Source organism: Pteropus medius, unplaced genomic scaffold (assembly GCF_902729225.1).
Source record: "Pteropus medius unplaced genomic scaffold, Ma_sr-lr_union100, whole genome shotgun sequence".
NCBI lineage: Eukaryota > Metazoa > Chordata > Mammalia > Chiroptera > Pteropodidae > Pteropus > Pteropus medius.
This window is the reverse complement of record NW_024342257.1, coordinates 3,610,760-3,625,220: the sequence shown is the minus strand read 5'-3', so window position 1 is coordinate 3,625,220 and position 14,461 is coordinate 3,610,760. Positions and strand designations below refer to the sequence as shown.

General features: G+C 37.1%; 1 non-coding gene across 1 annotated transcript; it reads right to left on the bottom strand.

Moving 5' to 3' along the window:
* Positions 1-9,021: 9,021 nt before the first annotated feature.
* LOC120600251 (5S ribosomal RNA) lies at positions 9,022-9,140 on the bottom strand. Its single transcript, XR_005652153.1, has one exon. It is a non-coding gene; the product is annotated as a 5S ribosomal RNA (ribosomal RNA).
* Between the last annotated feature and the right edge of the window lie 5,321 nt (positions 9,141-14,461).

Here is a 14,461-nt window from a genome sequence, read left to right as displayed (position 1 = left end):
CAAACTTATAGAGAATTTTTATAAGAGATTATTTGAGCCAAACTGATGATATAATGTTGGGGAGCAAGATCTCAAATGCTCCAGAGAATAGCAGTTTTGCAGCTTCTTTAATGCAACAAACATGGAGGTGGAAGAAAGCAAAGTGAGGATTGTATTACAGGATACTTAACAAGATTATGTGCTCTCTTGAGGGTGGTTATGGTTCATTTCAAAGGTGTGTTAACCTAGATGCACAGAAACAATGGACAGAACTTGCTTAAGGCAAAGATAAACCTTTTACCAAAATGTTATATACCTGCAGCTGTGACTACCCACTATGACCTGCCCAGTCAGAAATTTATGATCAGATCACTCTGTGAGGTTACTTTTCACAGAACCCCCTTTTTCGTCCACAGTGAGGAGACATCTGGAGGTAAGGAAAAAGCCAAGCAATTCTTCTAGGAAGAGCTTTTCAAGAAGTAAAAAGATCAAGCTATGGCACATTTCTAAGGAAATTCCTGGCTCCAAAATTTGTGGGCTGTGATTAAAATAAACAGAGGTGTTAACTAGCAAGTAGTAAGATACCCCACTGCACCTTCAGTGATCCAGGCCTGTCCAAAGTCCTTCCAGAATCATCATCACTCCTTAAAGTCTGTATCAAAGGGAATTATCCGTGCATTGAGACTTCCTATCTGCAGAAAGGGAGCAGAATATGCCACCCCAAAATACACCTCTTTGGCAAAGGATTATTTTGAGTGGATTGTTTTTAAGAAACAGCAGGCATAGAAGATCTGAAAACCATTTATAAGGGAAATCTCCATTTATAAGGGTGTCTCCCCCTCAGTGACTCAAAGATAAGAATGATGATAAATCTCCTTATCAATGGAGGTGTCCAACTTAAACCTACATAACAATCTTACCCTTGTTTATAGTGCCTTTTCCTGGTAACTCCCATAACTGGCCTCCCTCCCCTGCCCCCAACATCTTCCTTTTGACATTGGCTCAAGATGGTATTTAATGTGGTGTCTTAAGCCATTTCAAGTAGTTACTCGGTTTTCCTGTGTACCTCCCATGTTTATAGGAAGTATACATGTTATTAAACTTCTATTTGTTCTTCTCCTGTTAATCTGTCTTTTATTACAGGGCGGAGGAGGGGCTCAGCCAAGAACTTAGAAGGGTAGAAAGAAAATTATTTTTTCCTCCCCTGCACTGCCATTCTGTATTAGCTGTTAGTTTTCAGGTAGCACTTTTCAGTCTGAAATTTACTCTAGCACCTATAGGCTCTGTGCTATACACAGCTGCCATTGAAACAAAGACTCATCTACCACTTGTCCAAAAATAGAGTAAGAATCCAGGCCAACAAATGTGGCTGCATTGACAAGTACTAATTAACTGTGGGACCAGAAAGTCTTCCCTAGATACAAGAGAATCCAGAGGACTCTCAAACGCAACTTGACAAAATGCCCAATTGTGTGGTTATAGCTTAGTCATTAACACTAACAATAGTACATATGCTTCTATGTATTATTTATTAACCCAGTTGTCAACACACTGAAAAGTGTACATACAAGAAAAATATCAAGTATTCATCACATAGGGGCATTGGAGCAGATGATATATGCAGAGAAGTAAAGGGTAAGTATCACTTACTCCTCCATTGTTCTAAAAAAAAATGCATGCTGTATTATCTCTCTCCAATAAATACGTGGGTGTAATAATCTGTAACAAAATTTTTGAACTGTTGATCATGTTCCCCACCTACCATAGAACTTCCATCTCTAATTGTCTCATGGTAATCAAATGTGAAATCACTAGATTAAATGAAGATGAGAATACATATTTCTCTTCTAGGTAAATTTAGTTATGTAAAATCAATTCCCACATAATTACCTAAGAAAAGTAGAAAATTATATCATATAGCTTCTCCAAGATCAGAGAAGAGACCCTGACAGAGCAGAATACACCTAGAAGGATGAAGAGAAAAGTTCCAGTTAACTGAGCCAACCATACATTAACAGTTTTTATTCCTATCAAATGATTTTATGTTTTATATTTCCAAGTAGTGAGACTATAATTCGAACCTAGAACTGCTTCTCTAATGAGTAGCACTACACAGATATAAATTGTATTGTTTCAAACCTATGCCATGTCTCAAAAGGTGCCATGCTGTCTCCTCAAAGGCATTGAAATAAAATGAAAACACAAATGTATTCCAAGTCACGTAGTTGCAAAGGGATGAAATGAAGCTACTGCTGCACTAGTATATGGATTAATGTTGCCTTTTCTTGTCAATTCCAGCAAACACTACATCAAATTTGTAGCTAGGGCTGATTCATGTTATAACATTCACTCTCAGATTTTTGTCTCCAAAAAGCCTATTCCACAGTTTATGAAGCTGGAGAGACGAGAGTTATGCATAACCTCAGAAAAGCTAAGGGGTATCACATTCACTGGTATGGATCAGTAGTCAAATAGTTAATTATTTTCCTCATAGCAAAGAAGGAAGATTTTTCTATTTGAAGATTTTTACCCTATATATAGTAGATTATTTGGGGAACACACCGTGATGTTCATAAGTTAGTTAAAAAAACAAAAAAAAACAAAAAACGTTTGCAATCCACCTCTAGAAAGCAGGAATTACAAAGGTTTATTACATTATTTTTAATATTTCTAAAATTATAAAAAAGAACAGATGCAGTTCAGTTCATAACAAATTCAAAATCCTAGGAGTAAGAATCATTTAACATGCATACATAATACACAGACAGTCCCTCGAAACATTAAAGAGAGGAGGCTATGATTTCTGTAGAAAAATGTAAAAATCAAAACCACTGTCTTTTATCTGAAGTATAGTCTACCAGAAGCATAAGCTTAAGGGATTCCTAAGCAGCATAAATCAGTCAGGCAGACTGACACAAACTGACCTACCTGTCAGGACCAAAGCAGAAGGTACTGCCGAGATCTAAGGGGAGAAAGCGGGAAATGTGCAAGGCCAGAGGCATGCCGCAGCAATTTAGTTATTCCCCTGCTGGGCTGTAATGCAGGATAGAGCTCAGGGAGCTGGGAAAAGATGTTTGTTGCTCACCCCACTTAAATTCTCAGAAGTAGCCAAATAGGTCTCTTCTTAGCACTATTCCTGGCCCCATGCCAACAGGAATGCCATGGTTTATATCAGTATTTGCTGATTAAATTTTCCCCCAAAATAATCCAAGCTGCTTCTAACAGAGGCTGAATAGACCTTTTAGAAACTGAGGACCAGCTATAAATCTAAAAAATGTAAAAAAAAATTACAAATAAGTAATTCCTACAAAGGAATTTGTGTTTAGTTTGATGGTGGTTCTTGTTTCTGGAAGTAATGGTGCAGGTAATCCTGCAGCCAAGAGATTCTGCTACCTTCCCACTAGGGGGAGCTAAAGGAACAAGATTGAAAATGCTATTGCTCTGATTGTCAGGCTATAATTTATGAGATGTGTATCTTCCAATTTGCTTCAAGTCGGCACTGGTCACAAATACATCCCAAGTGATTTCAATCAATATCCTTTGAGCACCTACTATGAGTAAGGCTCATGGCTAGATCCAATGAGAGACAGAGATAAATGACAGATAAGCCCTCAAGTGGCTTATAAATTAGTGGTTGTTAAGGAGGGGGAGGGAGAGAGGAGTAGGGACAAGTGGATAAAACATGTTTAGAACTACTTATATTAGAGCAAACAGTGTGATAAATTACACAGAAATCGAGAAAATAAATTAATTATCTATTGATGGAGTAAATCATACTTGGGTTGGGAGACAAACAGAAATTAGGAAAAAGTCTTTACGGACAACCTCAGCACTGTGACTGATGGGAAGCAATCCCAGTCCTTACTGTAGTGATCTCAGGAACAGAAATCACTCAGGAGTTTAGGACCTACTTTTGCTGGATGGTTTCTCAACGTTCAAAAGCAGAAGCAGATGGTTTCTGCTGACTATAGAAAGCTTCCATGTGCCAAGTATGTGACTCTAGTGGATGCCTTAGGAGGCCCATTGCCCCATGCAGAGCTGGTCTTCCACAATGGAAAAGATCCTGATTTACAAGTCTGTGATGGTTAATTTTATCTGTCAACTTGAAGGATATTTGGGGGTGAGATTAACTAATATTTAAATCAGAGAACTCTAAGTAAAGGAAATTGCCCTCATTAATATATGTGGGCCTCATCCAATCAGTCAAAGGCCTGAATAGAACAAAAAGATGGGCCTCCCGGAGCAAGACAGAATTCTCCAGAAGATTGCCTGTAGACTTCGCCTGCATCATCGGCTCTCCTGGGTCTCCAGCCTTCTGGCTCACATTGCAGAATTTGGGCTTGCCAGTCTCCATAATCATGTGAGTCGCTTCTTTATAAATCTCTAATACAATAATTCCTCGTTTAATGTCATTGATAAGTTCTTGAAAATGGCACCTTTAAGCAAAATGACACATAATGAAACCAATTTTACCACAGACTAATTGACATAAACAAGTGTTAAGTTCCTACGACATATTTTTAGTCACAAAAAAAACATCACCAAACTTCTAAATAAACACACCAAACACTTCTAGTATTAAGCATTGAAAGAAATGTTAGCTATACGTACACTTTAGAAAGAGTAATAAGAACAAGTAAGATCATTATTTTCCAACTGGCTTATTCCAGTTTGGGGTCTTGGGCAGTCTGAGCCCATCCCATCAGCTCAGGGCATAAGGCAGAACCCACACTGGACAGGATGCCCTTCCATAGCAGGGCCACTCACACACACTTACACACACCCAAACACTGGGACATTATAGACATGCCAATTCACCTCAAGTGTACATCTTTAGGATGTAGGAGGAAACTAAGGTCCCCAGAGAAAACCCACAGAGACATGGGGAGAATGTGCCAACTCCGCACAGACAGTGGTCCTGGTTAGGCATCGATTCTTTTTCTCCTCATTATAATGAAACAATGTTGAACAAAATGATATTTGAGGACCTGTTATATGTACACATCCTATTAGTTCTGTTTCTCTGGAAAACCCTGACTAATATAATGATTCTTTGGTATGTAGCAGGCATCTCAGGTTTGTGTATAATAGTAACATATGAGAATATAATCCAGTAACTATTCTGTTTCTTATCATATGTGGCTCTCACTAAGACATCAGTTAAACAGGAATATTTCTTTAATTAAGCACAATCAGTTTCCAACTGGAAGAATTTCAGTCCCCAGAGAGCCCAGCAGCTGTGAGCACTTTCACCTGCGATGAACTTTGGGCATGAGACAAACTTGAGTTCACATGATAGTTCAACTATTTATTAGCTGTGTATATTTAGGCAGGATTCTCCAAGGTTAAGTATCCACATCTGTAATATGAGACTATTAATATCTATATCACATAAGAAAATGTCTATGAAGTATTTGGTGTATGAAAGGCATGTCCTGATTTTTTAAATTGCCTGTATACCCACCACCTACATTCTATGATTTACATTACATTGTTTTATCATATACCTATCATATATCCATCTAACTTTTAATAGTTATAATCCTGGAGAAATAACTATGAAACTCTTGCTGTCCCCAAATGTTAGGGAAAGTTTCCTAACCGAGCTGTTAACCTAGTTTCTTAGAATGGGAGTGATAGCTCAAGCTCCAAGTCAGCCATATTTGTCTTTTGTCCCTCTTCCTGCCCAAACATTCATCATCTCCCACTATATGTATAGGCATAGGACTCCCCTTGCAGAGAGTAATGTCAGAGATCTCACTTATCCTTGAAATTTTCCAAGAAGGGTGGATATCATATAATGGCATATAGGTCCACGTTTCAAAAATAAAGATGCTTCTTTACGAGAAAACCATGCATTTCCTGTTGCTTTGTCCTAGATATGTGAAAGAAATAGACACAATAAGTAAATTCACTAAACTGAGATGTTCCGTGGCTTACATTCATTTTGCAGACATCGGAGAGAATTTATATATTGAGTGCAGAGGATAACAAGACATGAAGGAGACATATGTAGTAAGGGTGATGTGGCTGTGACTCTACAGCTATATATATATACAAGTACCATTGCCTCATTTCAGAGTTGTCTTTGGTCTCCTCCTACAGCCTCATTTCCCTGAATGGCAAAGTCCCACTCCTTCCCTCAGGTGCCTACTCTGTACTCTACTTTTTGAACAATATTTCTCCAAGTGTGGTATACAGGTATGTACCTCAGCCTCTCTCGGGCTCCAAGTTTCCAGGGTTCAAATTCAGATCTACTACAACTGAAACTCAAAGGGTAGGCCTTCCAATCTACATTTGTAAAGAATCAATCTCATGCTTCTAATGTACTCTAAAGTTGGATAAGCACTAATATAGACCAGAGATGGATTTACCATGAAACAAATGAAGCCTTGGGGCCCCTAATTTGCCTAGATCCCTCCCAAGACCCTTTACTTAATTTTATTAGTAAATGTTTATTCTTTTTTCTTAAACAGCTCTCCTCTAAACTATATAAGTTTCAGGCCCTACGATGCATACCTGTTCTGGACGGTACTTGCAAAGAAAGTCGAACACAAATCAATTATCACAGGAAAAGAAACCTTATTGTTAACATTTCCAGGGTACTAGGAACACTGAGAAGGCTCAGTCCTTTCCACAGTCATAGTAAAGCATTACAGATCAGTGGGATTTAAGAAAAGTACGATTTATTAAAGTACCTTTCAAGAGAGAAACAGGTTATGCCACAGATGGCTATAGCCCTGTGGATTCCGGAAAGTATAACTTATATTATGGCCGTGGTGGGTGGTTGTAAGGGTGGTGCTAGATAATTGACTGACATTATGCTGTTATATAACCTCTCGTTTACTGCACATGCGGTTACTCAGAATTCAGTATGTTATAATTAGATTCATGAACTTCCAGGCATACATATGATATTATAATGCTGGTATAATGAGGCTCCAGTCAGGAAAGGGCAGTATGTGTACTAATTGCACATGTGCTCATGGCTGGACTAAACCAGTAATTATTTTTGTAATTCTTACTTTCTCATAGTCCAGGAAGTAAGGTAATTTTTAACCATAAAAATGGGTGTTTCAGGGAGGTCTTAAGGGAGGTCTCTAGGTTAGGCCTTCATTTCCCCCTCCTACCTCCTGTTGCTCATATCTACTTAATTGCCTAACATTTTCATACCCCTCCCCTTGGGATATTTGCATTTTAGTAAAGACCTTTTGAAAGACTGAAATCCTCAAAATCTAAAGGGGGATTCCCCATCAAAGGAAATGCTGGTACTTTACCAAGCATGGGAAAGAATAGAGGCCCTTATCAACATATCTCACATCAAACTGGATTTGCAGATCTTCCACCATCTTGTGAGTCTGACCATCAATCCTCCCACCCTCGGAATACAGAACCTGTTCAAGGAAGTTCATTAACATTGAGCTATTTGTACATGCTATCTCTTCTTCCACCCTGCAAAATGCTAAGGAAACAATGTGAAGACGGGCTCAATGAAATGATATGCTCAACTGGTAAGTTCGCCTGCAGCCAACTATGACTTCCTTGAAAGGAAAAGTAGAAGCCCTGTCTAGCAGTCTAAATTAACTGGCTGAGAGGGCGGCCCATGCTCTGAACAGATGTCTCAGCATACTAAGGCACGCTGACATTAATTCAGACTACTGAAACATACCACCTCACAAAGTTAAACACTTAATTAAGAGGAATTTTGCCCTTGAGAAGTGACTAGAGAGAAGTGAAGAAGACTGTGACATTTATAAATTCTGATAGGGAAAAGTACCTCCAGGCTTATTGGTGTGAGTGATGCAAATAAGACTTTTAAGTGTGTATTTTGATGTAAACAGATGGTTTTTACTTTGTGTTAGAAAAATGGAATCAATGGAAGAGAACTGGATATAAAGAGAACATTTTGGAATTTAAAATAATGTTTTGTAGAACTTCAAGGAAAGGAATTAAACTGAATTTAAGAAGTGAATTGCATGGAAACTCACTGCTATTACTTAGGCTTTGTTTAAAATTAGATTTGGGTTCCCGTTTACACTGATACAGAGCATGCCAGAGTGGCCAAAATGTGTTTCCTTTTCTCTCTGTCCAGCATCCTAGCACCTTATTATCTGAAATTTGCTGAAATGGTGCAAATCCAACCATCTCAGTTTTAGTATGTTATATTGATGTGCCGTATCACCTCACAGAGACCTTAACGAATTAAATTACATTATTTTTGCTCTGCGCATTCTAAAACAAATCTACTTCTCCACATTCAAAAATAACCTACCTGCACAGCTAGCAGAGCCTATGTTTTAAATTTCATTTCCGTTAAGGCAGCATTCTCCAAACTGTGTTCTATGGAACACTAGTGTCCAGCAATATCTTATCCAACCACACACATGAATATTCAGTTAGTAATCAGATAAGTTTGGAAAAGAGGGCATAACCTAACCCCATCTAGGAGAGTCACATTTCACATTATATGAAATACTATGATAGATTATGCAGTAAAGAAATCTATTTAATTTCACTGAACATAGGCCTTCTTGCTCTAATGTCCCATTTACACTCACTTCTCTAGGTTTGCCCCCTTGACATTCAGAGGGTTTAGCATTTGTCCATTGGCACAACATATCACAGCTCCGGTAGAGAGATGCTCATAACTCCTACTCCAAATCCTCACCTGAGCCTTCCTCAGCTTCCACACCAGGAGAGAAGGATCAGAGTAGTAGTGATCACTAATTTACATAGACTCCTCTGATGCCCAACATCACACATCCACAAGACAGCTGGATGCTGTTGTTTGAACAGCCCAGAGATAGAAAACAGCTTTTTTTCTGTGAGAAGAAAACCTCTAGGAGAGGGTCTAAGGTAAATGGCTTAATTTGTATTGCAAAAACTATACAAAATGTAGGTTTCAGAATTATGGGTCAGGAGATGGATTTTCCAGTCTAAATACCTGTTATCCTACTTCCTATGATACAACCAAACAAGTGTATGGCTTGCGGTTATGAAAAGGAGAACAAAATAACCTTCCAGTTTCTTTTTTTTTTTTTACATCTACAGCACCTGGTCTTCCTTGGTGGTCTCCCATCCAAGTACTAACCAGGCCTGACCCTGCTTAGCTTCAGAGATCAGATGAGATCAGGCGTGTTCAGGGTAGCAGGGCCATAGACTCCTTCCAGTTTCTAATGAGAGCTGAGAAGTATACTTTGGGAAACCAAAATGAAAACATGGTATGGCAAGCTAATGAGCCCTTCACCATTTATTAAAAACAAACAGCCAAAACTGGATCAGTTTCAAAAGTAGACAAGTAGAAAGCACTATCATGCTGGCTCCACATTCTTTATCATAGTCTTTTCCTAACTCAAATCTTGAATGTTTGGCTCAGCAATCCTGACATTGATTCTACCTTTGGACTTGGTATTTGTTTGTGCTTTCCTCAATGTTTAAATTCCAACTTATCCTCTATAGAATTTTACTTGGCTCTCCAACGTTGTTCTTTTCGATTCATTTTCTTTTGGGCAAGAAAATGCCCTGCTTTAGCTCAACAGTACCCAGTCCTCACCATTTCCCATTAACTGGTGACCATCTGGGCCAGATTTCCCACTCCCACCTCCCATAACAAATTTCAAGGAAGAAACAGAAGGAAGGTGACAATAATATTATTCCATACTACTGCCATTTTGGTAACAGCCTACTTAAAATTATAGGTTCAGATTTGGAGAGGGAGTTCCGTGAACCACTTTGGGAATTAAATCAACAAAAGCAACGAGGTGACAATTTTGTAGTGTCAAGCTCTAAACCAGAGTTTCCCAGCCTGAGTACTATAATGAATCAGTTCTTACAGAGTTTGCTAATCCATATGCATACTAATCTGATAACTGAATAATAATATGTGCTACTGTTTTCTTAATATGTGCATGAGTATTTATAGTTATGAATGAAAGGAAAATTCATTAAAATAATACTGAATTAATACAAGCTAGGTGACATCATAACAGAAAAATAGGAAAGGATAGCTATTTTCATAGAGACAAGGGTGAAGGAGGGATAGTCCCAAGAACTATTTTGATACATACAAGAAACCTTCATCCTTGAAAATTTGGGAACCTCTGCTCTAATCTACTGAGATATTGGCAAAGGGCAACTATTAAACAAATGCATTATCTGACAGACTTGTAAACAATATATTGTGCAAAGTGTGATAAAATGTACTTTAGTCTTAGTAAAATGAAAAAGGTATGAAGTCGAATGTAATTTTGTTTTGAAGAAACCAAGGACATAAGGCCCCAAGGAAATGCATGGTAAAAATCGTTAAAAGCCTTTTACAATTGCATAACCAAAAGTCATTTCAAAAACCAAATGTGTTCAAGTTGCTATGACAACTCAAATACTAAATTTGCACTTAGGCAAGCATAATCAATAGATTTTGTAATTAATACTTTCTAAATATTATTTGTCCCTATAAACATCATTCATATATAACTACTCAATTTCTACTGTTAGTTTTTGAGAACTCCACTATATTTTCTGATTATTTCCAAAGACTTTCTTATTAATCTATTCTCTTATGATTTATTATGCTTTTTTTCTTGACAAGAGACCAACCATAATTGAAACAATGGGCTCTTAGCTATAAACTTATAAATCTGTGAGTCTAAATTTCTGTTTCAAACCCTGTCTTTCTTTTATGAACCTGGCTTCTTTTAATGAAAAACTAAAAGGAAAAGGAGGGAAAAAAAACCCACCGTGAATCTACAAGGTGAATAAACAAAGAAAAAAAAAGCACAGAAGAGAGAGAAAATGTAAAAGAATAGAGAACTAGAAGAATAAATTACAGTAAAATCGAAGATCCTTTGACTCTACAGTCACGCACATACACAATTCAATAATGATAAGGGAGGAGAGGCCAAACAAAACAAAACAAAACAAAACAAAACTGAAAGAATCTTTTATATGAGTAGGGATTTTTAATTTTTTTATTGTTCAATTACATTTGGCATACAATATTATATTGGTTTCAGATGTACAATATGGTGGTTAGACATTTATATAACTTGTGAAGTGATCACCCCAATAAATCTAGTACCCATCTGAATCATATACATAGTTATGAGTAGGTATTCTTAAAGTATGCATATTAAGTATGTATATATTATAGTTACCATTGTAATTCATAGTATGCATGAAAGTTAAACAGTGGAGCATAGCTTTCTAGAACTTACACTTATATTACCTTATTTGTTAGAAAACAAATCTCTAAATGTATTTCATCACAACACACTCAGACTCATGAAAATCCTAGCTCTATAAAAATGCAATATATAACTGGTACTCCACTAGAGGCTGTACAGTTATTTTTCTCCTAGCTGTGTGTTTTCCTTTCTGATAAACCTTTGTTGTGAAAGAGAATTTAGACTGAAAATATAGTTTATGAAGAAAGGAAGCCAACTGGTTTTGTAAGCTATAAAGGTTAAAATACTTTTATGAAACATTTTCCCTAGAAGCTTTGTAAGCAACACTTTTCTCCAAAATTTTATGACAGCTGGTACAGCATGAAACCATATGCCTTTTTATAGCTCCTAAATAAAAATGACTAATTTGACTTATTAGCACTGATTCTCTGGAGACAGAGCTAAGAGAGTTCCTGCAGATTTATCTGGTTCTTATTATATTTTAACTATGTCTGTTTTTACACCAAAAACAATTATGCTAGCCATCTGTCTGCAAATATTTGTGAAGAAAATTACAAACTATACCTTTATGTACTTCAGATATCCTTTGAAAATCGAGAATTTTGAGTGACTCACATCACAAAACCCTTCAGAATTATATGGTATTACCTACTAGAGAGAGGACATGACATCTCCATAGTAGATTTCGAGTAATAGAATCACCAAATGTTAGAGCTAGAGGGAATCACAGAGACCTCTACTATCCAACACGCTCATTTTAAACCTGAGGCCCAAAGAGGTTAAACAACTCGACCATGGGCACAAAACTATTTTCCAATAGAGACAAAACTAGAAATCAAGTTTTCTGATGTGGTGTCCAGTATTACTTGCATTAACCCCACCTTCCCACTGGGAGGCCCTCCTTTCCAGAGAGATCTAACTCTGGAACTACACCTGATGAGGTTCATAAGTTTAAATCAGGACTGAAGATTTATTAAGAAAATCAAGATCCTATCTCATATAGCACTGGTATGGAAAGAAACTGCTCTATCCTCTTTATCAGGATAATTGCTCACTAGATATTCCAAACACAAAGTAGGTTATTGAATGGGCCGTCTACCTTGAGAGTCTGGTGTCAATATTATTCAATCAACAACCACAAATAATTCATTTGTAGTTAAACAAATTAGGTTCATTACTTGTTACAGTGAGGGAGAACATTCATAAAAGGGAACATCTCCGGAAGAAAGGTGTTAAAAAGAACCTATTATAGTATTTGAGATTATACAAAGTAATTTTTGGGAGAGCCTAAGGAAGCAGAAATTCACTCTAGATTGGGAGCTATCAGAAAGCAGGGGCAATTCTATGATTGGGTATCACAATGATTCTTATCTATAGCGAGAGAAGGCTAGATGGAGTTAAAGCTATAATCGATACATAAGTAACAATTATTCATTTTAGCTGAGACAGAGGGAAGTGATTGGTGTTGTGTGGGTATACAGTGACTTTGTTTCATTCTCACTCAGTCATCGTCTCAGAGCAACCTTATCTGGCATTGATGTTCTGTGATATTCTCCAACAGAAGAACAAGGCCCATTTGTTATTATCAGTCCAGCTTGAAGTTGCATGAATAAGACCTAGTTGTGAGCATCAGGCCAGTTCCTGGATATCAGGAGTTACTTTTCTCTTCTCTACCATGAATTTAGTGGATGGGGCAGATGAATAGATCTATGATTCCTAGATGTCAATCTTGCCTAGCCCTCAAATGGAATGCCTGAGTCATTATAAAGAAAACTTGGAAATCCTTTTACAAAATCAATCAAATCAAAGCAGCATTTACTATCTATTAGTGCCATAGTAACTCTAAATTGGAAAGCAAGATGAATTTGATACCTGAAAGAATTAGGTTTGATCCTGGCATTGTTTCTTGGTAACTATGTGACTGATAGATATGTGACTCTGACATTCTTGAAGCCACAAGGATTGAATAAGATAATGTAATTTGTCTCAAGGGACTCACAATTGGGCCATCCCAAACTTTTGTCTCTTTCTCAGGTTTTCAGTTTTAATGAACATTTCCCTCTGCAAGCCTCTCTGACTATAACCAGGGAGCATTCACTGCCAAAAACATTTCAGGGGCCCTAATCGCTTTTTATGTCCCATCGACTCAAAACATAGAATAGGTAGATTAACCCCTTAAGCCATGCTAAAACCTTAGCTTTACTTCAGGTTCACACTGAAAGACTCCTGTCAAAAATAAAAGATTGATTGATAAGGAAAAAATTACCTTGTGAAGAGAATGACATGAACAAAGATAATACTGAAATAACAATTGTGTATAAGAAAGTCGAAAGATAAAAGGTTCAAATTTATTGAGCTAATTCTAAAATACTGAGCCTAGAAATAAAATGAATTTTAATAGCAATGACAGATTAAATAGTTGAAACTTATTATTAAAGTCAGTGCTTTGAAATGCTTATGACCTATAAAACTTTTTTGACTAGGCATAAATTAGTTCTCTGACCTGATAGAACTAGCAAAAAAAAAAAAGTAATGATCACTGAAGTGGATAACATAAAGATAAAGAGTATGTTTCAAGTTCTAAGAATTCTAAAACCTTTTTACAGAAGGTTATGAAGAAGCCTCCAGCCAGAAAGCAGGAAGGAAAAGGCATTTCTGGCAACAATGACTTAAAACAAAGGAACAGTCATTAACCTCTGGGATTGCCTTTGGTCATTTGGCTACCTTGAGGCTCAGGGGAAATTTGAAAGCTTCACAAATACCTCTTGACATTTTCACTGAATGGAGTCTTGTTTACCTTTCTAATATGATTACAAGGTTTCTACTAAATAGCACTGGGAATTATTCTCCAGTCACTAACCATCAATATCCTCAAACCTCAGTAATCCATCAATCCACTGACACATTTGAGGGATGGGCTCAGACACCTAATACAAAATGTTGATCTTCAGCAAGAAATTCTCTGTTAGCATTACAACTTCAAGTTCCCGAGATTCACACATCAATATGATGAAAAGAATTGTCGTTAAACAAAGTTTGAGAGAAATTCTACAAAATGAGAGCATTGCAGTTGCCCTATAAGGACTATTCTGGCTCTCACATTGTTTGACTTATCAACTACTTCAATGAAATATAAAGTAGAAGAAATAAATGTCAAGAAAAATATAATGTCAAAAGCCTCATTAGCTCAGATGTCTAGAAGCCCTTGTTAATGACCCCCAGAGCATAGGGTCAAGGATGTGATTGTTCCCTGGGCTAGCTGGTTGCAATATGCCTTCCCTAAGTCTTCCTAGCCCTCT